At 34.1% G+C, this 27,866-nt stretch overlaps 1 protein-coding gene and 1 long non-coding RNA gene across 2 annotated transcripts in view; one reads left to right on the plus strand and one right to left on the minus strand.

Annotated features, from left to right (window-relative positions):
• Nucleotides 1–27,866, minus strand: part of LOC136830774 (uncharacterized) — a 175,121-nt gene that overhangs the window by 38,238 nt on the left and 109,017 nt on the right. The gene's annotated exons all lie outside the window — the stretch shown is intronic.
• On the plus strand, nucleotides 16,874–27,617 carry LOC136830976 (uncharacterized). Its single transcript, XR_010850781.1, has 3 exons — nucleotides 16,874–17,087; nucleotides 25,290–25,420; nucleotides 26,031–27,617. It is a non-coding gene; the product is annotated as an uncharacterized lncRNA (long non-coding RNA).

Consider the following 27,866-nt stretch of genomic DNA (forward strand, 5'->3'; position numbering starts at 1 on the left):
TTTTAGAACATAAAAAAGTTTTTATGGACTTTAAAAAATAAATATTCGAGACTTCTAAAGGCTTTATTTTAGCTCCTAAAAATGAATGTTTTAAATGATAAAAGACGTGTTTTTAATAGCCAATCTAAAAATAGATTTCGCCACTTCAAAGACGATGCCGGAGCGTTGTTGATCAACTGCAGCGAGAACTGACTCGACCAGCGGTTCCTCGACCCAATCGAGCTTGATCCCAATTCTTCTGCAATTGCTTCCCAATTTACGAATGACGAATTATGCACCTTAGCAACTTGAGAAAGGAGCCCCAAGAGAGTTGGCCGCGGACTATCAGCTGTGACGCAACCTACACGACTGGTCTGTGTCGACTGGCTCTCGACAATATCAGATTAGCACTACTAACCCTGAACCTCATTGTAACGACTGTCTGTGACTTGAATATTTATTTAAATGGCCCCTCTGTGGTGAGAAAGACATAATTTTCAAAGGTCATATAAAACGTTGTAAATTAAGTCAAAAGTGTTAGGAAAAGTGTTTATTTTTTAATATCTAAGAAAAAATGTCAATTGAACTGACACTTCGTCCTGGGAAAGACATCACTTTTCAAAGACCTTAATGAGAAACAATGGAAAAAGTTCTCATCATAAAAGAACCCAGGAAGAGTTTTAACTTTGATATGTAAGAAAGTTTAGATCACTTGAAGTCCCTTCGTAGTGAAAACAAGTCAGCTTTTAAAGCACAATAAAAACAATAGAAAATTTCTAAAATGAAGGACTCTTCGAAAACGAACTAATTTACTTTTCTGACATCTACGAAACTGTTAACTGTAGCCTCAAAAGTGGGAAGAATTTTATTATTTACTTTGAGAGTATAATTAAAGCAATCGCTCATTTCATCACGACTCCACGAAATTTTATACTGTAAGTCAACGATTTTCCGTAAGGACTGATATCTAAGAAAAATTGAAAGGCCATTTCTTTCTTCTAGTTACAGCCCACACTGTTTAAACCTCTTAAGTTTTATAATGTCCATACCTACACATAAGTCACAGTTTTTTTCTATTTTACGTTACTAGCCGACGAAGAATTCAAGACCCACAGTCTGGAACTAATGTTATTTGCGACACCTCGGAAAACCCATATAAAAACTAAATGTTATCTGAAACATCACGTGAAAGACGAAGCCATAGTTTGAAAACTTTTGTGCTATTTGTGGCAACAAAATAACAGAACCCAAAGCCTGTACACTAATTTGTTGTTCACGACGTGCAAAGAGACCCAGACCAGCTGTCTGATTTTATTTGCAGCGCCCCGGAGACAAGGATCCGAGAATTAATCTGTATTCCGGGACAAGAAGAAGACCAGGCCCTACGGCATGAGAACTAATCTGTTATTTTGAACATCACAGAAGAGCAGGATCCACACTCTGAGAAATGATTTGCCATTACCGACCTGCCAGGAGATCAAGACCTACTGCACAGCCTTACTATTTTAAGAGACAGATCCTACAGTCAGAAAACTAATCTTTCATTTTCTACATTACTAGAGACCAGAACTTATATTCATTTTTTATTTGCAGTCCTCAGAAAACCAAAAATCACACTCAAAAACTATATTTGTTACTGGCGACACAAGGAGACTAGGACTCATATCCCGGAGAGTAATTTGGTATTTGAGACACCCAAAGAGATAAGCATCCACAGTATGAGAGCTCATTTGTAATTTGTGGCACCCAGGAGGCTACAGCCTACAGTCAAAGAGGTAATTTTTAAATTATAGCACCCTAGAACACAATGAGAACTAATTTTCTATTCATACATCCCAGGGAACCAGGACACACGGCCACAGAACTAGTTTCAGGTGACGAAAGCCACAGTGTGAGAACTTTAAACAAAACTGCATTGTAACTGTGGCCTTTTGGGATCTTATTTTTGATTCTTTAATTTTTTTTAAATAAGTTATACACGCACATACCCACTATCATAAAATAAAGCTTCATAAAGCTAAGTTACATAAATTATTAAATAAATGATTTTATAATTGAATTAAAACTATCAAAGCTCTTGAGGCAGTCAATAAATTATATATGTTAGTGAGTCCAGGTCCATCTATAAAATAAAAAAAAAACAATCACAAAAGAAAACTAATTCTTATTCTGTTGACTTTTCGGGTCCCGTAATGATCAACTGGCACTTGAAGCCCACAGCGAAGGTTTGGTATAAGCTTTTTTTCTTACAAGAGAGGGACGTTAACCTACGCCTAATCTTCCTCTTTCATCCGGGATAGAATCCCTCATGAATACATAAAACTCATGAAAATAAATTTATAAAGGAACTTTCTGAAGATATAAATCAAAGCACAGACGGGATGGAAACAGTACAGACAGCATAAACGGGTCTTTCTTCAGGGATAAAGTAAGCTGCGTTTTCCTGTCCATGTATCTATTTTTTTTTTATACAAATGAAACCAGTCCCATTATACCGCGGTGATAATAAGTTACCCTTACAATGCATGCGTTGCATAATTAATATATGTCCCCTGATAAGCAGAATGCTGGAAGCATATTTATTCGACACCGTAGATAAGTCTGAGAACGAAATTCGCAACATGAATGTTCATTTGACGGTAGGAAGCAACCTTGAGATTTCGTCACACTCAATATATCTAAGCCCTACTCCTATCTCTCTCTCTCTCTCTCTCTCTCTTTGTATTATTTTGTCATAATTAATGGATACTTCCATCTTAAACCACTCGCTTCTAAATATTTCTAATTTTTCCTTATCATTTTTCTTTTATTATATACAAATAATTTCTCTTAAATTCATGCCACACATACATGACGATGAGCACAAAACGCAAACGCAAATTAAATTATATATATATATATATATATATATATATATATATATATATATATATATATATATATATATATATATATATATATATATATGTATATATTAATATATAAATATATAGTAAAGTAATAATGAATCACAATTAATTTCTCCTTTTAATGCCACTCCAAGTGTACCACCAAAACATTTTATACTTATCACTTGTAAAGTAAAAGTCCACTTTGTTAGTCGCGCGCGCGCAGACACACGCACAACTATATTTAGTGTCTGCATGTGTAAGTGCTTGATAAAAGTACGAATGGAATGGAGTTGTTACACGTTGCATTTTATCAAAGCATCCTCCTCTTTGTTTGGGTATGCATGTGCGTGTAGGATATATGCATATCTTCAGCGATGATTCTGAACAGATGGAAACTCTCAGGTTCCCAGGAGTTGGAAAAGACGAAGCAAACATCCAAACTTATTCTGTTTGGTTTTAAATGTTGGCAGAAATTTCCAACTACGATAATAAAGTTGTTTTGGAGGACCCAAGACCGGTGATAAACTTTATTCAGGAAAGAAAAAAAATTATAAGCAAAAATTCCTAGTATTTTCACCATACTTTGAGGAACTTTCTGTAAAACTACACAAAGATTTATAAGTGTGTCTTAATCTATTTAGTTCTGTGTTTGCGAATGACCATGGTGACCAAAACTTTCAGCAGCACAGACAGCATAACTGAATGATTCCATTTTTCAATGATATACCTGATATCGTATTTTCATGTTAGTCTTACGTGAGTTTGTATAGAAGAAACTAAGAAAAACACTAATTCAAGAACCGCATATACTAATATAAACCGTATGTACATATAAACACACGAGCATCTGATGAAGCGTAAATATGATACTAACGTACTTCAGCGCTATCAGTTTCAAGGCTGCTTTTTCCTTAGATAAACTGGCCAAAAAGGAAACGAGGAACTGATTCAACAAAAGCTCGAGAAAATATCCACAACTACTGTAATTATGCCGGTGACGCCAGATGATGCCATTTGCCAAAATAAATGCCTCAAAAACTAAGGCACTTGGACAAGTGCAAAATACATTGGTAACTTTGAAATATAAAACGTTAGAAGCAGCGTAATCGCTAAAACATTCCACGTTATGAAAGGAGCACTAAAGAAAATTGATTTTATTTATGATACACGCTAAATAAAATATTCCATTTTCAGCACTGATGACGGAAAAATAATGATGTTTATGGAAACTGGTTAAAGATAAAAGGCAAGATATAAACAGGGATTGGCTGCCTGATTCATTCATATTGTGTAAACTAGAATAGCAACAACTGCGGTCATCGACGCCGGACAATTAAGAAGTTATTTGGACTAAAATAAGATAAAGATTTCTCAAATAAAAATTTACATCAGGTATTTACTTAATACCTATATGCTTTATGACTACTGGAAAAATTTAAATGTACAAAATTGTCTATAAAATTAATGAATTATTATAAAAACGTGGCTAGGATTTTTTTTTTTTAGAAATTCAACAACTGGATCAGATATTAAATACAAGAAGTTTAAAGGACATTTTCTTCCTTTTTTAGAGATCTTTGGTTATCATCATTAAAAAATAGGCTAAATGAAGAAGGGGTGAAACCTAAATGAGACAGAAGAATGATTTCAAGTTTATAGATAAACCAGAGACTAAGAGAGCAGTCACCAAGGGAAACAATGTTAAATCAGTGTAAAAAATTCTATGAGTAATAAGGGGAAGAAAAGTGACTATTCTTTTGGATAAAGAATTTATCACGTTGAAATCAAATAAAGAGGAGCACTGACAAAGGACACTCAGAATGCGAGAACTGTTAACAAAGCTGTAGTAGGAGTCTGACGAAGAGAAAGATATAAATATCTGGCCCGGAATGCGACCTTGTGTGGGTCAGACATACAATGAAGTAGGACAGCTGAGGATTAAAGCCATTCTAAATGTGAACTTGGGGAAAAAAAAACTAGGAATTGTGAGAACAGTTCATTAACTCTTGCAAGCAAACAAGTTTACATCATTATTTTTACTTAGAGACAATCATTATTTTTACTATAGATATATATATATATATATATATATATATATATATATATATATATATATATATATATATATATATATATAACATATATATATAATATATATATAATATATATATATATAATATATATATATATATATATATATATATATATATATATATATATATATATATATATATATATATATATATATATATATATATATATATATATATATACATATATACACACACACACCCTTATAGACAGTCACAACCTACATTAGTCGTTTCCTGCACAAATGTTTAATACTTTTTCATTTCCTTTTTCATATCTGAGGGTTTTTTTTTTTTTTTTTGTCTTCTCTCTGTTTTCTCACCCTTTCAAATGCTGTTTTCGTGCACAACTTCATCTAACTTTTTTTTTTTTATTGCATTCCTTCGATCGTCAGATGCTTGCTTAATTAATATCACGCTGACAACGTTATGTGCTTTAGCAAGACTTCTTCAGCTTACTCCGGCCTCTCTCTCTCAAGCCCTTCTTTATATCATCAGCTGTCTTTTTTTTTTCTCTTTTCTCTCTGCGATGAGTCTTCTTAAACACTGCCATCAATCTTCTAATTTAATCTATTAAATGTTATGAATGTATTACTTTTTCTTGCCTTCTGATGCATCTTCCTTGAGATTTTTTCAAGTCTCGCAGGGATTTACCTGCTCTTACAGCTTTCTTTTTCCTTTCAAAACTACTTTTTTGCAACAAGCTGTTCATCTCGAAAGCTTTCCTTACTTTCTGCTGTTCGTGTCGGTTGTAGTTTTCTTTACCGACAGATCCTCTCTCTCCCTCTCTCTCCGTTTTAAAATACTATGCTGCTTTTCTCAATTAGATTTTCCTTAATTCCTGTCTTGAAAAGAAAATTACCTTTTGACTAAATTTATTCATATTATAATCACAACTTTTCCTTTTCGCGACTTGCTAGCGTAATGACACTTCCAATTTTACTTCCTTTTCCTTGTTTTTTTTTTTTATCTAATAAACTGAAGTCGTTAAAGTTCATCTCATTTTAATCTTCCTTTCCTTCCTTCCTTTCTTTCTTCCGTCTTTTCAGTTACGTGTTTTCCTGTTCGGATATGTTTTATTGGTCCTTCTCTCCCTTCTTATCTTGGAAGTGTTTCTTTGTCGCCTCCTTGACGTCCTCCATTCAGTTCTGATAAGGGTTAATCTTCCTGATGATTTTCCTTTTTTTTTCTACGCTTTTATTGAGCTTGCTTTTTTGTCTGGGTCAAATCTTGTAACTCAATTTTCGACCTGCTCCCTTCGTCCGATGGACCTGAAATTTTGCTTGGTTACTCAGTCCTGGTGACAATACAACTTTACATGATCAGTAGGTCAGCAGTGACCTCTCCCAGTACCTCAGGGTTAGTATGAAGTGGATAACCTTGCGGATTTTTCATACCTTCTTTGTATCAATAGAGTAATTTAATAACTCTACGGATTTTTAAAACCTTCTTTGGCCCGACGGGATATTATAGAATATCACGTTCCGTTTCGTTAGCTACAATCATAAATCGTTTACAATTTCTGTAAAGACTAAAAAGTATAAAATAGAATAAAAAAAATTCAAACACACTTTCATTAAAATGCACTAAACAGTAAAAAATATTTTTTTGAGACACACCAGGATTTTCTTACAATTAATCACGTACACAAAAATGAAAGCGTGGGCGGCAAACATGGAAGGAATTGCTACAAGAAATAAAACACATTTTTTTCCTTGTAGCATTTCCTTCCATGTTTGGCGCCCACGCTTTTATTTTTGTAGACATGATTAATTGTAAGAAAATCCTGGTGTCTCAAAAAATAATATTTTATTGTTTAGTGCATTTTAATAAAAAGCGTGTTTAAATTTTTTTTATCCGTCATCACATCTCCAGTTGTCTCTTTACTTCCCGCAGTCGACTTCGCGACGTCACATTTCTTAGACAAATCAAGCAATAGCCACACGACTCATTATCATACTTTTTAGTTTTATCCATCTTCACTTCATTATATTACTCATGGCATTTAATCCGCTAACCTTTACGAAACAATATTTCCAGAAATGCCCTAGGCAATACTGGTCCTTTGAATTTCTCACTGGCTGTTAATATTTGCATGTCTTCCCAACTGGATATCAAAACCTACTTCTTTTTTATTTACCATTTTTCACCTGTCAGTTATTTATGATTTAATTATCACCTTTGACTAAAGCCGTCTTCCTATTTCGTTAACTAATCAGGTTTTTGTTTATCAAACAGCTAACAATCGATCCCACCCCTGGAGGGGTGGTGCACTGTAGGCATTACTTAAGAGTGTTTGCAGCGTCCCTTCAACCCCTAGCTGCACCCATTTTTTAAGCCCTATACTTTACATCCATTCTCCCTTCCTGTTTTCAATCTGCTGTCCAACACCTCTAACGCTTCCTTCTTATTGCAAATGTGGGTTTTTCTCCCAGTTCCACCTTTAGAACCTTGTACTTCACCTCCTTAATTTTATAGTGCTCTTTATCTCGCTGTGCAACCACTCCAACTCCTTCTTTTCGCTGTCCTGGGCGCAACATGGCCGAAAGTACCCCAGTGCTTGGCGTGACAGCCTAAATTTCACTTTACCTCAAACCACTATCTTTTACTATCCTTCAGTTATTTATAATATTCATCCTAGTTATCTCGTCATTTCCTCTAAACACTTTTAAATCTGGTCGATACTTGAATTGGTGGCCCCAAATGAATGCCAGGCGCCGCTGACAAGTAAGCTTCCATGACATCCATAAGGACATGGATCAAACTCACCCCAAAAAGGGAAATTTTCATAAACTTGCAACAGGCTCTGGGAATCTGATGAGCAGCAGTAAGTCACAATAAGGACCAAGAAGGTAACAGTTCCACTATTCACATTTGCGTTATTCCTTTCGCTCGTTTCTTTATTCACTGTGATTTCCTCACTGTTACTGTGTTCCTTCAGTTCTGTGTTCTTTCTCCACTTCCATTTTCTTTTCCAGAATTCCTTCTTACTCCTCTTTTAATCTCTTATCAATGCCTCCTCTTATTTTTTTATTTTTTTATTTTCAGAGTTTCTGTCTTCCTTACTTTCATTTCTCAGTAGTTTTGTCTCTTCTCTTTACGGATGTTTTTATCTAACAACTCCTCTTCCTATATCTTTCGCTCTTATTTTACCTTATTTTCGTTTCTTTTACTGCAGGCTCATCGCTTTCCCTCTTCTTTCTCAAATTTTACATTCTTTTATTCTTTCTCCTGTTTTATTATTTTCCTGATATCCTTGTTCTACAATGGTCCTCTCGGGAACATTTTTGAAATACATAGCTTTCTTTCCTTTATTTCCGTTTTAATTCATTTTCCAGTTTAGAACCTCCTTAGTATTTCAAAAGTATTTTTACAATGACATTTCATTTTACCTTCATTTAAACTTGGCATCTGCATCGGATTTACAGGCATTACCCTACCTCCAATCATCATGTCGAATGTTTCATAAATTTCTTGTTTCTTGTTGACTTTCTTCTACCTCCTGCATAAAATGTTAAGTTTTTACTCGGCTGCTCTTTGCCAGACCAAATATCTTCTTGTTAATGTTTTTACCCTTAATTTTCTCTTCTCTTCCCCAATCATAACCATAACTTTGCATTTTTAATAGTTATCGTTGGCTTGCTTTTCTCTGCGCTCTCATATCCGTCTCTTCGGCCAAATTTATTCCGTGGGTTGTCCTCATCATCACCATCGTTCACCATCACCACCATATCTTTTTCCTTTGTTGCCGTCTTGTAAGTGTGCCTCACCCTCTTGCAGCCTCCCTGGCAGAATACAAAGCGCAGACATCATGCGATCAAGCAGAGATAAGGCAAAACATCCCCCCTTCTCTAGACACTCTACATAGCTGGCTTCGGGCGTCCCAGTGTGACATCTGGCTCGTTGTCTTGTCTGCTTGCAACTTGATGATGGTGAGGGCCGTTGAGGGAGGGGGCGTGAATCCTGAAGGTTAAACATTTCCCGTATATCTTCGTTTGGTTTCCTTCAATATTGCATGTGTAGCCCTCGTGCCTTAGATTCAGGAATGGAGGCTGGGAAAACGAGTTGTCTCGCCTTATTTTTTTTCTTTTCTGTCTCACTAATTAGATGCTGTGGTCGTTTAAGGAGCCATTGCTTTAATACCTGATTACTGGGAAGTACAAGGACCTCAGCTGTTACACCACTGGGCTAAATTTAGCATAAAGGATAACACCTTGAAGGGAGGTTCAGACTCTACACGTTTCCAAAGGGTTTTAACTACTGTAAACCAGCAGTTACGAGGCCGTATATCTCGGAATAAATTATGGAGGATGCGCAGCCACATATAAGAAAATATTTCTGACTCCGTGGTAACTCCCTTGAGTTGTTTAATCATAGTTGCTTTGTTATACGGTCGTCTAGCGAAATGAAGAAAAAATGGTCGAGGAGAACGTCTCGGCGCCTTCGCCTCTGCGGTACACGTTGACGAGGTTTTTCAAGAAACATAATGGAAAAATCTTTGCGTGAGAAGTCCAACGTCAGTGAATTGCGAGGAGCAGACCTCCAGCCACGCCTGCTGTACAAAGGTCCTCCATTTGATCAAAGAAAATGTTCCTTAATCCGGCATCTAAAGGAGAGGGAGGAGCCCAGAGGAAATGGGAATTGTTACGACGCCATTGCATTCGATGCATTCTGTGATATGGCGATTAACGAACAACAAGAATAATTTGGGCGACCCATGAAGGTCGCTGCTCTGGCAATCCTACGGAATGAGTTGCAAGCGACAGGAATTGGTACCTAAAGCACTCAAGCATCTTGCAAAAGAGTCCTTCGGACTTAATAAGAAGCCTTTGGGTCGTTCACATAGCACCAAGAAAACACGAGGGGCGGTACTTTGAGTCTCAAGGCCAGCAGGGTCCTTCAACCCCTCACCCCTAAACCAACCAACCACTCCTTACAGGCCCTCTTTAACTCAGTCTCTTCTCCCTATCCTTCCCCTCCACATCCTCCAACTCCTCGTCCTCCTCCTCCTGCTCATGAGAGCAAACACTCATATAATAAAGACCAAGGACGACTTCACCAGGAAGAAGAAAAACAACTTCACTCTACATCGCTCGTATCACAAAGTTGCATTCTTTGTGATGCGAGGAATCCGCCAAGCGCAGAGACGGGCTGTTGGGTCTCTCGCATACAACGGCCATTTGGAAACATGGTTTGCAATGTACATGCAACCATTACGAAGCGCATGCAATTTCAAGCGTCTAGTAAAGGCATGCAAGAAGAATTAGAGGGAGAGCACCTGACTCGTGAAGTCCGCATCCGCAACATTACAAATTCGACTGTGGGTCTTTTTTTTTTTGATGGGACTATTTAGAAGCGATATCAATATTCAAACATCAAAGGCCAATAGATGTTGCAACAGATTAGTCTCGAATCTTTTTATGTATCGCTATGGAATGAATACAAATAAGCGGATGGCTTGTGCCGGATTAAGCTGCAAAATATGACCCAGGAACTTGAGTGGCTGCTTAAGATATGTCAAGACTAAATCAACTAAATGGTATCCGCATAGATATTTATTAACTGGACTGCCAACCAAGAATGGATCCTTCTTTTCCGTAACATTTTTATCCTCCTACAAAAGTAAAAAGAAGAAATACGATTTTCGGATTAAATAATAATTCAAAAACCATTAAAAATAACGTATGATAAGAACGCAAATTGAACAAAATCTGATCAAGGAAAAATAACTTTTAAACAAAAATCTGATTAGCCATTCTAAATGCAAAGTTCACATACTTCTCAGAAATTAACAAACCAGAGTCCCTGGCATAAAAACTCTTATCTACGTACACTTAACATCAGAGTGCAAAGATATTAACTGATTCATAAGCTGAGTCGTGACAGTCAATCTGCAGTGATTAATCGCTCATTATCAGTGTTAGCTCTCTTCAGTTTATACATAAACACCTTATTCACTTTACACTTACTTTCATAATATTAAGTTTTAAACGACTTTCGCAACGCCCGATACATCAGAAATCTGAAAGGGTTGTATAACGACTTGGACATTTCGGGTTCTCTTCATGAGCTTCAAGAAAAACAGCCTTACACGTGTATGTGCTCTTTTAATGAGGATTTTCGTATCCTATATTAATCCAATGCAAGGCTAATGAAGACAAAACGCCCGTCCTCGCTGTGCTTTCCACCACGTCAATTAATGACATCAATGGAAGAGGGAAGCGCAGAGCAAGATGCCACAAGGCAGAAGAATCCTGCTGAAGAAACAAATCGAGACCTTGGAAATGACCTCTTCATGGACGAAGAATTGCCAGAGGACAGTGGGACAAAGAATTCCGGCTGTTATGAAGATATGTGGAGATATGTACAACGGAACAAAAAGGCTGGAAGAGGAAAACGGGACAACAGATGCTATCACTTGTTCATCCATTGCACAACACTCTAGCCTGCAATATGAAACACCTGAACCTACATCTGACCAAAGGGACAGTGAGGGAATGGTGGTTTCTAATGGTGACAGTGTAGTGCTGGATAACCAAACTGATGATAATGGGGATGGTGATAGTTGTTATGACAGTGACAAAGGAATCATATTACTGAGAGAGGATAATATTATTGAAATTATAGGAAAGGAATCAAGAATGAGCAGCTATAGCAGTGAAAACTTCTTTAAGAAGCTCACAGCAGGATTAGCTGTATTGTATATGATATTCCCTTAATTTTAACGTTTTTATTTCTTTTAGGCTGAAATATATATGTAAAATCTACTGGTCACTTTTTACCAGATACATATGTAATTGTAATAGCTACAGTGCCCTCTTAACTTCTCGAATTCTTCGCACTTTTTGGATACAGACCCATCCTCACCATCGTAGTCAAGTGGGCAATCGTTTTTATTGCTTTTAGGCTAAAATATATATGCAGAATCTACTGGTCCGAATCTGTCCCATAATCAGCCTAAAAGCAATAAAAACGATTGCCCACTTGGCTACGATGGTGAGGATGGGTCTATTTCAACTCTAATAAATATATCTGAATTCGACAGGTATATGTGTGTACGAAAGGCAAGAGACTTTTATCCTTAGCGTGGTCAGGTCGGCAACGTGACCTCGATGTGATTATGGGACGCGGGTTCGTCTCCCGTTACCGGACATCATAATTACTTCAAATTTCTTGCAGTTGGATCTAAGGTTTTGTAGTGACAAGCGTATGCAAAAAGCGCGAAAAATTCGAAAAGTTAAGAGGGCACTGTGGCTATTAAAATTATATATATATATATATATATATATATATATATATATATATATATATATATATATATATATATATATATATATATATATATATATATATATACATATACATTTATTATGTACACACATCCGAGACGCATACACCTTCTTGGCACTTACAGAGATATTTCCCTTAGTCATTGATCTTAAAGAAGTGCCAAGGGAAACTGGGAAAGTTAGATATTGTAAAATCATTTTGCGAATCCCTGGAGTTGTGTTCATTAACTCGAGGACATTATAAATAAAACGAAAAAAGATCTCTCAAGAAAAACAACTCCTTCGTAAACGAAAGGTTGATTTTAGAGCAAGAATTCTGAGTAGGAGTGAAAACTTGATCAAACATTTTTTTGATTTTTTTTTATCAAGGAAAAAACAAGCAAATGTGCAATTGGAACTTCAGAAGTTCAAGCGAAGATGCAATGCATTACTACCCTATTACAACTCTCCTTGTATTTTAATAGTATACCAAAATTCTTTCCTATTTATTTATTAATCTGTTAATTTTTTTTTAATAAGTGACCTTTTTTCTGTATTTTCCATTATCTTCTGTTACTTCTTTCCAATGAACACCATGTCCCTCGGAAGCTTGAATTTCAAGGCAGTGGCCCCTGTGGTGGGCTTGTTCCATATGGATAATATAACAACAATATAATGGAGTTTATTCTTATTTGAATTCAAAAAACCTTAATAGAATAATCAAAGCGATGGTAAGCGTTCAATAGATTTGGGATGTGGTGGACAAGCTGGTGTTACGTAGCTCCATTACGAAAATTAGGCTTGAATAGGCCTAAGAAATCTTTATTCACCTTTTTCAAGATGGCTTGAGTCATGGATTGGTTTGCGTTGACTAAAATAGTGTAGCGAGACTTCTCTTACAGATATTTCATACCTTTGGCGTTTAAAATCAAGACTAATTAAGTATTCATTCGCTTTTTACTTGAAACTTGTAGTCAGAACGCGTGAGAAATTAACTACTATTACTTAGAAAATTATTATTCAGAAGATGAATCTTATTCATATGGAACACGCCAACCACAGGGGCCACTGACTTGAAATTCAAGCTTCCAAAGAATAATATAGTGTTCATCTGAAAGAAGTTACAGACGATAACAAGAAATGCTGAGAGAAGAAGTCAGTTATCAGAAAAGAAAAATAAGAAAGATAAATGAATAAATAAAGAGATAACACTATAAATAAATACTTAAAATGCAAGGTGAATTGTTAGTAATGCATTGCATCTTCGCTTGAACTTTCGAGGTTCCAGTTGCACACTGTGGTAGATTTCTTGTCTCTTGACAAAAGTTAAATAAAAATATCCCAAAGAATGTTGTATAAACTTGTTTACTGATTATTGCAAAGCAGGAATTAAAAAAAAGTTAGAATAATCACAAAACAAGCAATATCAAAATATGTATTATTTCTCAAAAGACGTAGAATAATTCTACCCAAGAAAACAGTCAAATATATTCTAAGGCACCTAGATAATCAGATTGACATTACTTTCGCCCAATTTCGTTGAAAAATGACAAAAAAATGCAAAAGGAAATATTTACATAATAAACTTGTGTAAGATAGTATATATTTCAAGTGAGAAGCATTTAAGCATGGTTGTCGAGAGTTTTATTCTTTTAATAAAACTCTCTAGATTTTTTTACTCTTGTAATAAAACTCCTTGTCTTACGGTGTGTGATAAAACACCAACTGGGTCTGATTTAAAATCGAAAGACATTTGTAACCAGACAGCAGTTTTTTTTTTTTTTTGCGTGACAGTGGCTTAAATGATACTTCCGTTTCATTTGATATGAGGAAAACAGCAACGATGGCGAGAGGGAGAGAGATTGAAGGTTATTTTATTTTCCTTGCCAACTCAAATAACTGAAGACACAACGTAGGTCATACAAGGTGTGTATGTACGTATGTATGTGTGTAACTGAATCACGAAAATATGGGACGTAATGAATGTATAAATAAAGGCATTTGTCTTTGTGTATATATGCATGTATGTATGTGTGAATGTATATCTAAATGTGAATGTAACTGAACTTGTAAACGTGTGCTCTATAGAAATCCGAACTGCTTGATTGACCTACACAAAATTTTGCACGCGGCCCTCACTTGACCCAAGGAAGGTTTTCCTGTAGGTTTCAAACCTGTACCCCTGTCCTCCGGGGTACCTTATTACTATGGGTCCCGACAAAGACCCAGCCATGGCATAGCATTTTGGACTGGTGGGAAACGTGGAGTGTCGGGAACGTAGGTTCATACATTTCGTATTGATCGTGCAAAGAATGATTGACTGCCATTCAGTTTTCCCCAGCAGCGCCGGGTTGGTCACCTTGTATATAATAAAGGTAGCCCATAACGACACCAAAAGGGTAGACTTTACAGCATGATATTTCGGAGACAACTGTCTCCCTCAACGGACAGGTACTGGATTAAGAGGTACAGGTACTGGATTAAGAGGTACAGAACAAGGGTATTTATACTGTTGAAGGTATGTTCCAGAAATCCGCTGCTACGTCACACCTGTTGACAGCTTCTTCTTAATCTTGTTTACCGCTGGCTGGCGGAAGATTTTATCTGTCAGATCTGAATCCCAGGCTCCTTTTGAGAGGTTCATCGTATTTCTCTGTTTAAGCAGTGCTGATTCTACCATCTGGCTTTTGAACCGACAATTGCTGCTATACATTACACGTGACATATTCCAATTTATCCGGTGATTATGATTATTTCTGTGGTTAAAAATAGATGTCCTCTGGTGGCCATATCTTACAGAGCATTTGTGTTGTATTAGTCTTTGGGAGAGTGATTTACCTGTAAATCAGATATAGGATTTGTCACAGTCAAGTCAATGGAATTTGGACACTCCTGTGTCTTTGGGTTAGAATTTCCAAGTGTATGCGTCAGCGTCTCAGTGCTATCCAGGTGTGAGATTTTTATTTTATTGATGGGCGTCTCCCTGGTCGTGTTTTGAGGAGGTCGATATATTATTATTATTATTATTATAAAATAGTGGTAGAAAATGATGTTTGCTTTATTGATAGCTTTCTCAATTATATGATCGGGGTACTTTGAGGATGACAGCTGCTTACGGATTAGTTTAATTTCGTTTTCCAGGAATTCCGGAAAGCAAAGCTTTTAAGGCTCTCGGGAACAAATTGCTGACTACGCCAATCTTAACAGAAATGCCACGATAACTAAAAAAAAAGAAGTTAATATATGAAAGTTAAAATTGTTGTTTTCTTTACACGGTAAATTTGTATTCTGTGGTGTCTCTAATTATCAAAACATCAAGAAAAGGAATTCTGTCGTTTTTTCCCATTCAACTCCGAATTTGATTCTGGACACTAATACATTTAATTTTGAAAGAAAATTGTTAAACTTGCCTCATCTACCACTCCAACACATATATGTATATACATACATACATACATACATACATACATACACACACACATATATATATATATATATATATATATATATATATATATATATATATATACACATATATATAATTATACATATATATATTATATATATATTATATATATATATATATATATATATATATATATATATATATATATATAATCTTACACTTAAAGGGAGTTATTCATTGTAAGCGTTTCTGTCTTAGCTAGGATTCGAACTTACGCATTCTTTTGGGTTTGATACAGAGGTAGACAGTCGACTTATATAATCGGTTATGAAGGGGAATATCAATTAAATTCGAGACGATAATCGAAATGATCACGTAGGCTGTCTAGCTCCGTATCAAACATGAAACGAATAAGTGCTAATCAGGTTCGGGACAGATGCAATTATCGTATGTAATTCCCTTTATGTGTTATTCCCAAGGTAAAGAGAGAGAGAGAGAGAGAGAGAGAGAGAGAGAGAGAGAGAGAGAGAGAGAGAGAGAGAGAGGCGCGTGCAAAACATGCAATAACAAAGAACCGCGTATGGCAACGGGACATATTAGAGTTGCCAGATGTCAATATTTGCTTCCTAGTTTTTGGCTAGATATTTTCCTTTGGCAAATGAAACTAAAAGTGTTATGTGGACTTTTGGGTTCTTGATAATCCCTTAAAAAATTAAATTACATAATTTATTGATTCTTAATTCATAAAGGTTGTTTACCTGGCTAATCATTTATTATTAACATTGTACAATGTCTTTAATTATCGTTTCTATATAGTAACTGGATTTTGTTAGATTTTTGCCAATGGACAACTTGAACTCAAATCGTCATTATCAAGTATCTGAAATAAATAAATTCGATTTTAAAAACGAAAACATCACGGAACGTGAAAGGCAAAATCTGATCATTCATCAAACTAGTTTCAGGTTTCACAGAAAAATTATCTAGAATGAAATAAATCCCCAATTCGAACGATTACAACAATCATTTAATATTACAAGATACAACATTATCTCACTTCCTTGATCAACATTTCCTGGTGAGCATTTTTGGCCAAGATGGCCAGCGGTGTCTTGCCAAGATAGGCAAAGGACTTTGGCACGACACATCCGCCAAATCCTTTACAAAAAAAAAGTGACAAACAACGAGATCCGCATGCCTCTAGCTGCCTAGCAGGTATAAAATTCCTGGCAAAAGAAGTTAAGTAGGTTAGACAGACGGAGTCTCTCGCGTAGGGAAACCTGAGGTCAGATCGCGACAGTTTACCTAAAGGAGGGCTGCAGATAACATAGGGCGTTCTTCTTCTGAAGGTTTTGAGGAGTTTATCATGGATTTCCGCAAGCAGAAGTTTCTGTGCGTGTATCTGCGTCGGTTTGTGACACACCACAAGGGTAGCATTGGGCAGGAAGGGCAGGTATGTACAGTAGGCTTAATTAGTTTTCATTTTTATTTTTTTAATTTGCTCAGCACATAGGCGAGTTTTTATCAATTTGTGTTGGTATTTATACAATTTAGTTTCATCATGTTAAAGAGTTTATCAATTTTTTTCGCAACGTAAAACTATTTTGAAAATTGAAGCAAAAATTCATTAGTTGAATGTTAGAGAAAATAAACATTCCATTTACATAACCCAGAAAAAGTAAACAATTCCATTTTACATAAACCGTAAAAACTAAACATTCCAGTAACTGGATACTAGAAAAATAAACATCCTTGAATAAATAACAAGAAATAAAAATCATGTAATTTTTTGTTTTTTACAAACCTTTAAACATATTTTGGCATTTTGTTCCAAAAACGAAAGGGGACCATTAACTCACTTGTAACCTTGAGAATTAAAGTACCTCTTGGTCAATTACGGCATTCAATTGATATGACAAACAGGTTACTTGTGAAAATGCATCGTACTCTCAGATATGATATGCAACCGGATGACAAGGTTAATGAATACAGAATATGTAGAACAGCCATATTCTTTAAAGATGATATGATGAAGCCATATTCTTGATTGTAAATTTCTGTATATTGTTAAATATACACTGACGATCCTTGTAACGTTGAAGACAGTTGTCCTTGTAAAAGCTTAATGATTCAAAGTGTATTTTTAACACAATATACTAAGATTTAAACTCAACAGATCCGTGGAACCGAATGGAATATAAAATTTAGTCCAAAGGCCAAGTGCTGGCAACTATGCTGGGGTCATTCAGCACTGAAATGGACACAGACTAAAAAGGTCTTAAAAGTGCAACAGGAGGAAAACCGTTTGCAGTTGTACCACTGAAACAATTGTCAGGAGGGGTCTGAGGAAATAAGATGGGAAAAAAAGTTAAGTATACCTTAGTTTAAACCAGACCACTGAGCTGATTAACAGCTCTCCCAGAGAGGGTCCGAAGGATTAGACTTATTTTACGTAGCTAAGAACCAATTGGTTACCTAGCAACGGGATCTACAGCATGATTGTGGAATCCACCAGAACCTCATTATTAGCCGGCCAGACTCGAACTCGGGCCTAGCGAGTGCTAGCCGACAACTTTACCGACTCACCCAACGAGGAACTGGAAATAAGATGGGAAAGAGGGAATAAGAACGGAGGTACAGTGAAAGGAATGGAAGGAGTTTCAGCTAGGGGCCAAAGGAAACTGCTAAGAACGTTGAGTAATGCCTACAGTGCACTGACGACAGTCCTCCCCTACGGGATCATTAGATCTGTGATAGAAAAGTATGGGGGAAAACGCAATAATATTCATTTCGAAAAACGGCATGGCGTCTGTATGTATGTATCAGAGCAGCTCAGACTTTCCTGATTATAAGAAATAAGTTTCATTCTCATTACTGTAAGAGATAGGCGATTTACCCTACTGAGTTTGACGTCTGAGGTAACGATACGTGACGTTTCGTGGAGGAGAGTAAAATAGGGTGTTTTATGAAAGGAAGAGATTTTAGGTCATTTTTTTTTCTCTAAATAACATATGCCAAGGATGTCATATTCACTATAATCTGTCACATACACCACAGTTCCGGAGGTTACGTCGGACTGTGGAACAGTCTCCCTGAGGATGTTGCGCGTTTAGAACTTCGGAAGTTCAAGTGAAGATGCAATGCATCACTACCCTAAAACAATTCAACTTGTACTTTAATAATTCATTTATACTTCTATCTATTTATCTATTCATTAAATCACTTATCTTTCTTAATCTCTTTTCTGATAACTGATCTCCGCTTTCTGCATTTCCTGGTATCTTCCGTTAATTCTTTCAAATGAACAATAATATTCTTTGAAAGCCTGAATTTCAAGTCAGTGGTTCCTGTCGTGGGCTTGTTCCATATGAATTGGGTTCATCTTCTGAATAATAATAATAATAATAATAATAATAATAATAATAATAATAACAGTCAATGGCCCGTGTTGTGGGCTTTTTCCATATGAATAGGGTTCATCTTCTGAATAATAATAATAATAATAATAATAATAATAATAATAATAATAATAATAATAATAATAATATGAAAAACAAAACCATAAACCACATAGCAAGTGAATGTCCGGCGCTTGCACAGAACCAGTACAAAAAGAGGCATGATTCAGTAGCAAAAGCCCTCCACTGGAGCCTGTGCAAGAAACACCAGCTACTGGTACGAACACCAACCTGGGACTATGGTACCAGAACAGATAGGGTGATACGTGCCAATAGACCAGACGTGACGTTGATTGACAAAACCAAGAAGAAAGTATCACTCACTGATGTGGCAGTACCATGGGACACCAGAGTAGATGAGAAAGAAAGAGAAAAATTGCTAAGTATCAAGATCTGAAAATCGAAATAAGAAGGAAATTGTACCCATAATCATAAGAACAATAGGCACGATCCCAAGATCCCTGAAAAGGAATCTGGAAAAACTAGATGCCGAAGTAGCTCCAGGACTCATGCAGAAAAGTGTGCTATTAGAAACAGCTCACATAGTGAGAAAAGTGATGGACTCCTAAGGAGGCAGGATGCAACCCGGAACCCCACACTATAAAAACCACCAAGTCGAATAGATGACTGTGATAGAAAAAAAAAAATACTAATAATAATAATTTCCATATGAATAGGGTTCATCTTCTGAATAATAATAATAATAATAATAATAATAATAATAATAATAATATTAATATAATAATAATAATAATAATAATAATAATAATAATAATAATAACTAGGAAATATTATATCAAGTTTTAAAAGTTGCTCAATTTCAAACCAAGGGAGAAGTTAGAGAAAGCACGAAAAGAACAGGCCACAGAAACAAAGGCAGTGGGTGCTATGAAACAATAAATAACTAAATAAATAAATACTAAATAAAGAAATAAATAAGTGAATACAACAATGAATAAACAGTAAAAGGATAAATTAAAAGTAAAATAAATAAAAAAAGAATAAATGAATAAATAAAATAAATAAAAATATATATATAAATAAATAAAAATACATAAATAAATTAATAAATACATAAACAATGAAATAAAAAAATTAATAAATAAAACAATAAATAAATGAATATATAAAATAAATGAAAAATTTATGAATAAATAAATAAGAACCAAATAAATAAAATATATAAATACATAATTGAATAAATAATTATTTTATTTAATAAATAAACAAAGAAATAAAGAAATGAAAAATAAATAAAACAAATAAATTAATAAAAAATAAAATAAATTAATTAATAATTAAATAAAGGAATAAATAAACAAAGAAATAAAGAAATAAAAGAACAAAATGAATTAATAAAAAAGAATAAAATAAGTAAGCGAATAAATAAAAAACAAATAAAGTAAATAAATTATTAAATAACTGAATAAAATAAGTAAATAAGATACATAAAAAAATAAAGCAAATAAATGATTAAATAATGAATAAGTAAATATGATGATAAATAACATAAATGAAAAAACAAAGTAACGAATATATATTAAAAATAACTAAGAAAATAAATAAATGAATAAATAAAATAAAGACAAACGAATAAATGCATAAATAAATAAATACAGAAAATGAAGATAGAAGTTTCACTGAAATTTTGAGCTAATTCTACAGCTGGAAAAAGAAAAACTACGCAAAAAAAAAGACAGTGCCACAGGAATCTCGGCTTTTTTTTTTTGGGGGGGGGGACAAAGGCGCCGCGCCTTGGGCAACGTGACTGCTGTTTATTTCTGCCGTTTTATTCTCTCTCTCTGTCTTTCTGTTCTTTCAGGATATTTTTTGACTGATTTCAAGACAGTCTTTCTTTTTTCTTGTTTTTTTTGTATGCTGCTGAAAAATTATTCACAGAGAGAAAAATAATTGTTTTTAATTTATTTCAAGATATTTCCCCAGTTTCTTCAAGCAACAGATTGCTTATATAACTGAGGAAATTCCATACCTCCCCCTCTCTCTCTCTCTCTATATATATACATATATATAATGTGTATATATATATATATATATATATATAATATATATATATATATATATATATATATATATATATATATATCTAGAGAGAGAGAGAGAGAGAAGAGAGAGAGAGAGAGAGAGAGAGAGAGAGAGAGAGAGAGTATGGACTCTCCTCAGTTATATATATATATATATATATATATATATATATATATATATATATATATATATATATATATATATATATATATATATCGAGAGATAGAGAATAAAAAAATATGTGGATAGATAAATTAAATAACTTAAAATAAAAAAAATAAAATAAATAAATGAACAAATAAATTAATAGAAAAATGAATACATAACTAAAAAAATGAATAAATAAAGTAATAAATGAATAAATAAATAAAAGATAAATAAATATATGAAAAAGTAAATGAATAAGTAAACAAATAAATAAATAAGAATTCTGCAGTCTGGAAAAAAACTACGCAAAAGAAGGTGTCACAGGAATCTTGGAATTTTTTGGGGACGAGGGCGTGGCGCCACGCCTAGGGCAACGTGACTGCTGTTTACTGCTCCCGTTTATTTTTGCTGTTTCTTTTTGCTGTTTATCCTCAGTTCTTTCAGGATATTTTTTCGTACTGGTTTCAAGATGTATTTCCTTTTACTTTTTTTTGTCTGCTACTGAAATTGTTCATACAGAAAGAATTTTTTTTATTTATTATTTTAAGATATTTCCCAACTTTCTTGCATGACAAATTGCTTGTATCAGTGAGGAGCTTTCATTCTCTCTCTCTCTCTCTCTCTCTCTCTCTCTACACAGACACACACACACACACACACACACACACACATATATATATATATATATATATATATATATATATATATATATATATATATATATATATATATATATATATTACTGTTTTATTAATTATCAATTCAATTCAGTATAAGGCATAAACACTTCAACACATCATACACAAATATACTGTATATTGTTTTCCTACGCCCCTTTTTTAGAGAGAGAGAGAGAGAGAGAGAGAGAGAGAGAGAGAGAGAGAGAGAGAGAGAGAGAGTTCTTCAGTGACAGACGATCAGATGCATGTAAAGAAACTAAGAAAATCTTTAAAAACAGCAAATTAATTTGAACAATTTCAGTAGCAGAAAAAAAAAAAGATATCTTGAAACTAGTACAAATATATCCCGAGAAAACAAAGCATAAACAGCAGAAAAAAACAGGAAAAAGCAAAATAAACAGCAATCATGTTGCCCATGGCGTAGCGCCATCGTAAAAAAAAAAAAAAAAAAAATTCCTGTGACAATGTTTTCTATTTTTTTTTTTTTAGTCAGCAATAGTTTTAGGTCAACATTGCCTTCAAACACCTGCTTTTATTTTTTTTCTTGCAATACACCTTTATACTACTTTGATTTTTTTCTTGGAATTTTTTGGGGCAACGTGACTGCTGTTTATTGCTGCCGTTTTTTTTTTTTTTTTGTTTTCTTTTTGCTGTTCATCCTCAGTTCTTTCAGGAAATTTTTTCGTACTGGTTTCAAGATGTATTTCTTTTTACTTTTTTTTTGTCTGCTACTGAAATTGTTCACACAGAAAGAATTTTTTTTTATTTGTTATTTTAAGATATTTCCCCACTTTCTTGCATGCGACAGATTGCTTGTATCAGTGAGGGGCTTTCATTCTATCTATCTCTCCTCTCTACACAGACACACACATATATATCGTACTGTTTTATTAATTACCAATTCAATTCAGTATAAGGCATAAACACTAATACATCGTACGCAAATATAGATTGTTTTCCTACCGCTACCGCCCCCCTTTTTAGAGAGAGAGAGAGAGAGAGAGAGAGGGGAGTTCTTCAGTGACAGACGATCAGATGAATGTGCAGAAACTAAAGAAAATCTTTAAAAACAGCAAATTAATTTTAACAATTTCAGTAGCAGAAAAAAAAGATATCTTGAAACTAGTACAAATATATCCCGAAAGAAAAAAGCATAAACAGCAGAAAAAAACAGGAAAAAAAAAAAGCAAAATAAACAGCAATCATGTTGCCTATGGCGTGGCACCTTCGTCCAAAAAAAAAAAAAAATCCCAGGATTCCTGTGCCAATTTTTTCTATTTTTCTTTTAGTCAGCAATAGTTTTAGGTCAACTATGCTTTCGACACCTGCTTCTAATTTTTTCTTGCAATACACCTTTATACTATTTTGATTTTTTCTCTGGTCAAAGCTTTGTTAATCATTATAATTATTAATATTATTATTCAGAAGATGAACCGCCCTGATCATATGGAATATGCCCACAGGAGCCAATGACTTGAAATTAAGCTTCCAAAGAATATGGTCTTCTTTTGAAAGAAGCAACAGATATGGTGTTCACTTGAAAGAAGTTGCAGATATAATGTTCATCTGACAGAAGCAACAGATATGGCTTTCATGTGAAAGAAGCAATAGGTATGGTGTTCATTTGAAAGAATAGACATATACATGTGTTCATTTGGAAGAAGCAAAAGATATGGCGTTGATTTGAAAGCACCAACAGATATGGTGTTCAACTGAAAGAAGCTACAGATATGGTGCTCATTTGAAAGACGCTACAGGTATGGTGTTCATTTGAAAGAAGCAACAGATATGGTGTTAATTTGAAAGAAGCTACAGATATGGTGTTCATCTGAAGGAAGTAACAGATAGGGTGTTCATTTGAAAGAAGCAACAGAAATGGTGTTCATTTGAAAGAAGTTATAGATAAGGTATTTATTTAAAAGAAGAAACAGATATGGTGTTTATTTGAAAGAAGAAACAGATATGGTGTTCATTTGAGAGTAGCAACATATATAGTGGCCTTCATTTGAAAGAAGCTACAGACAGATATGGTGTTCATTTGAAGAAATAACAGATATGGTGTTCATTTGAAAGAAGTTATAGATATGGTATTTATTTAAAAGAAGAAACAGATATGGTGTTTATTTGAAAGAGGAAACAGATATAGTGTTCATTTGAAAGAAGCAACACATGTAGTGGTCTTCATTTGAAAGAAGCTACAGATATGGTGTTCATTTGAAGGAAGTAACAGGTATGGTGTTCATTTGAAAGAAGCAACAGAAATGGTGTTCATCTGAAAGATGTTATAGATATGGTATTTATTTAAAAGAAGAAACAGTTATGGTGTTTAATTGCAAGAAGAAACAGTTATGTTCATTTGAAAGAAGCAGCATATATAGTGGTCTTCATTTGAATGAATCGACCGTATAGTGTTCATTTGAACGAAGCTACAGTTATGGTGTTCATTTGAAAGAAGTTACAGGTATGGTGATATTTGAAAGAAGCAACAGATATGGTGCTCATTTGAAAGAAGCTAAAGGTATGGTGTTCACTTGAAAGAAGGAACAGAAAACGAGTTCATTTGAAATAATGGATAGTATGGTGTTCATTTAGAATAATGGACAGCATGGTGTTCATTTGAAAGAACCTAAGTAACAGAAGGTAAAAGGAAATACAGAAAGAAGAGATCAACAAATATATGCATATGTACATTTTTTTCTAGTCAATATTTACATATGCATATTTACATTTTTTACTCAATATTTACATATGTATATATTTTTTTTTCTACTCAATAAACAACATTTTGCACTGGACTCCTATATAAGGTAACAGCAAGTTGGGTCGTTGTACTGGAATCAACGTGGGTTAAAATACTGAGATTAGATAAACCTTTTAATAAAAGCATCATTATGTCAAGAAAATTCCTCACACCGTTGGACTGTGGAACAGCCTCCCTGAGGATGTCGTGCAACTGAGACTTCTGAAGTTCAAGCGAGGATGCAATGCATCACTGCCCTAATACAATTCTCCTTGTATTTTAATGATTTACTTACATATTTTTCTGATTATTTATCAATTTGTTAATTTACTCTTTATCTCTTCTTTCTGTGTTTCACATTACTTCTTTCAAATGAACACTATATTCTTTGGAAGCTTGAATTTCAAGTCACTGGCGCCTGTGATGGGCGTCTTCCATATGAATAGGGTTCATCTTCTCAATAATAATAATAATAATAATAGTCGCTTAACTGATTTATAGATTGATTTATAGATTTTAAGTACATGCACTGGGCCAACTAAGGAAAAACCCCTTTTTAATTCCTTGTCTGTTCTGTTTCCCACCAGATGGCGCGCCTGCGCGATGCATCTGTACATAAACAAAGCGTTCGGGGAGTTGGACAAAGCGAGGTCCTTCTTCAGAAGTCCCACACCTGTCGGCTTCAGCGACGGTGAACTTAGCACTGGACTCTGAACAGGTGAGTGTATTATTATTATTATTATATTATTAATCAGGAGCCCACAACAGGGGGCCCACTGACTTGAAAATCAAGCTTCCAAAGAATATGGTGTTCATTAGAAAGAAGAAACAAAAGGTAGTTGGAAATACAAAAAGAAGGGATCACTTATTAAAAAAGATAAAATAATTTAACATAATAAATAAATAGGAAGAAAAGTAAAATTATCAAAATACAATGAGAAGGGGATCAGGGGTCAAACGTGAATGTGGAAGATCTCAGTTGAAATACAACTTAAGAAAAATTGACAAACAGGAGACCATCTGTCGATGGCCCAAGTCATAACTGCTAATATTAGGAAATAGAAACCTACCACCATGAACCACTCTATCTAAAAGAGATAACTCTACAGCAGAAGCAGGCATCCACATCAGGGAACAGATATAGGAAGATTGCAATACCGCAATTATACCTACACAGGCAATTATGATACTACTTAACACTGTGATTCACACGAAGGGATATTTACCCCTGAACCTGTTTCAAAAGACACAAGGCATAACTATGAACCCACAGTTCTCTGAAATGCTGAATGCAAGAAGTCTGTAACAACTTTATTGTTCTTCCACAGGTCAAGACGTGAGTTTGGTCCCAGACATTGCAGATGTCGTGTTGGCAACAATTATCCTGAGGTTCAAGAATCACGTCGACATGGTCATAGATAAACAAGTACACACAAACAAAAAGATTACAAATATTTTTGTTTATAATGTTGATAAATGTTAATATTTCCCGACACTACTTAACCCACATGCTAAGCGTTCTTGGATACGTAAACTGTGTGAGAGCAGCGTACATTAAATTCAAGGGTATTTAAGTGCTGGCACATAATTTATTTTCTTTAATAACTTCATACACATGTATATATAGATTCATTTCACTAACCCCTCACTTAACAAGAACCCCCAACCCCACCCGCACTTTTTTTAAATTTCAAGCAGGAAATGCTCAGAGTTCCTATAACCTAAAGCCACATACCGTCGACCCAGTGGACGTTGCAAAAAATTAATAATAAATTCATATCTAATATTAAGTAAAATTATCAAAATTGCACCTGCGACTTTTATCTTGGAAGTAAACGTTTCTGGGGACTTTGAATGCAAATAAGGAAGGGAAAATAAAAGAAAACAAAATAGACATCTGGACGCAATAGGTTCATTTCACTACGAATCTGTGAACAGTCAAGGAGCCTCCTTTCTGTTTAAGGTTCACTGTCAACTGACTATTCTGAGTCTTCTGAGTCTCTTTCCTGTACATTCCAGTAATTCTACAACTACCTAATGACGAGTTGATTTTATTTTGAGACTTCTAAACTTTCATTATAATTCTTTTTATCTTTTACGATAATATTGGACAATAATTGGCCAATGTTCACACTTTACTAAAGAGAAATAAATTTGCAGAGTAGTTACAAATCAATTATAATTCGAAATTGGGAATAAGTGGGAGATAATTCACTGGTGATTCGTATTGTCATAAATCTATCATTCCCGAAGCAATGTTAAATAAAAAAAATCAAATTATAAACAGTCAGCTATTTTTTCAGTATAATCTAAAAAAAGGCAACTACACCATTTGATAATGTTAACAGAAATTCTATCTTGAAATCAACGGAACAATAATTCAGTTTTTACACTGTTTCGCCTGATTATAAATATTATAACAGTGAGCAAAGCTTACTGCATGAATAATCAGAAAAATAAGTCATTACAAAAAACGGTGTAGAAACTAATAGAACTTTACAAATATTTATACGATATACATACATACATAAATACACATATACATATATATATATATAATATATATACGTATATATACATATATGATGCAACTCTTATTAAGTAAATATTGTTATGATGAAAGTGACAATGTTAATGAACACTAAACCATTCTGATCTTAGGTTAAAGTTTATGAAACAAACAAATGCACAAAACATTCATTATACATATACGAACATACACTGAAAAATGTCCTTCAAATTTACTTGATTCCTGATCGACAGCTTGTTTGGTTCAATTTCGTTATAAATTGCATGGTAACTCTGCTTAGCTTTTAGTGCAGGATTAGACGAAGCTTAGGTTCTTAAGTACTGTATGTTTTAAGATATTCATTCCTTGTTGAGAAAGAAAGGTGTGCTTATATACATATACATATACATATTATATATATATATATATATATATATATATATATATATATATATATATATATATGTATATGTATAGATATATATATATATACTATATATATATATATATATATATATAATCACATTGTATGTTTGTATATACGTACATACGATAATTATTTATCATTAATTTACAAAAAATAAATCGAACCGAATATTATTGATTATACAAATAATTGTTTTTTTTTATTTTCCATGTAAAACCCAGTCTTAAA

This window comes from Macrobrachium rosenbergii, chromosome 47 (genome assembly GCF_040412425.1).
Source record: "Macrobrachium rosenbergii isolate ZJJX-2024 chromosome 47, ASM4041242v1, whole genome shotgun sequence".
NCBI lineage: Eukaryota > Metazoa > Arthropoda > Malacostraca > Decapoda > Palaemonidae > Macrobrachium > Macrobrachium rosenbergii.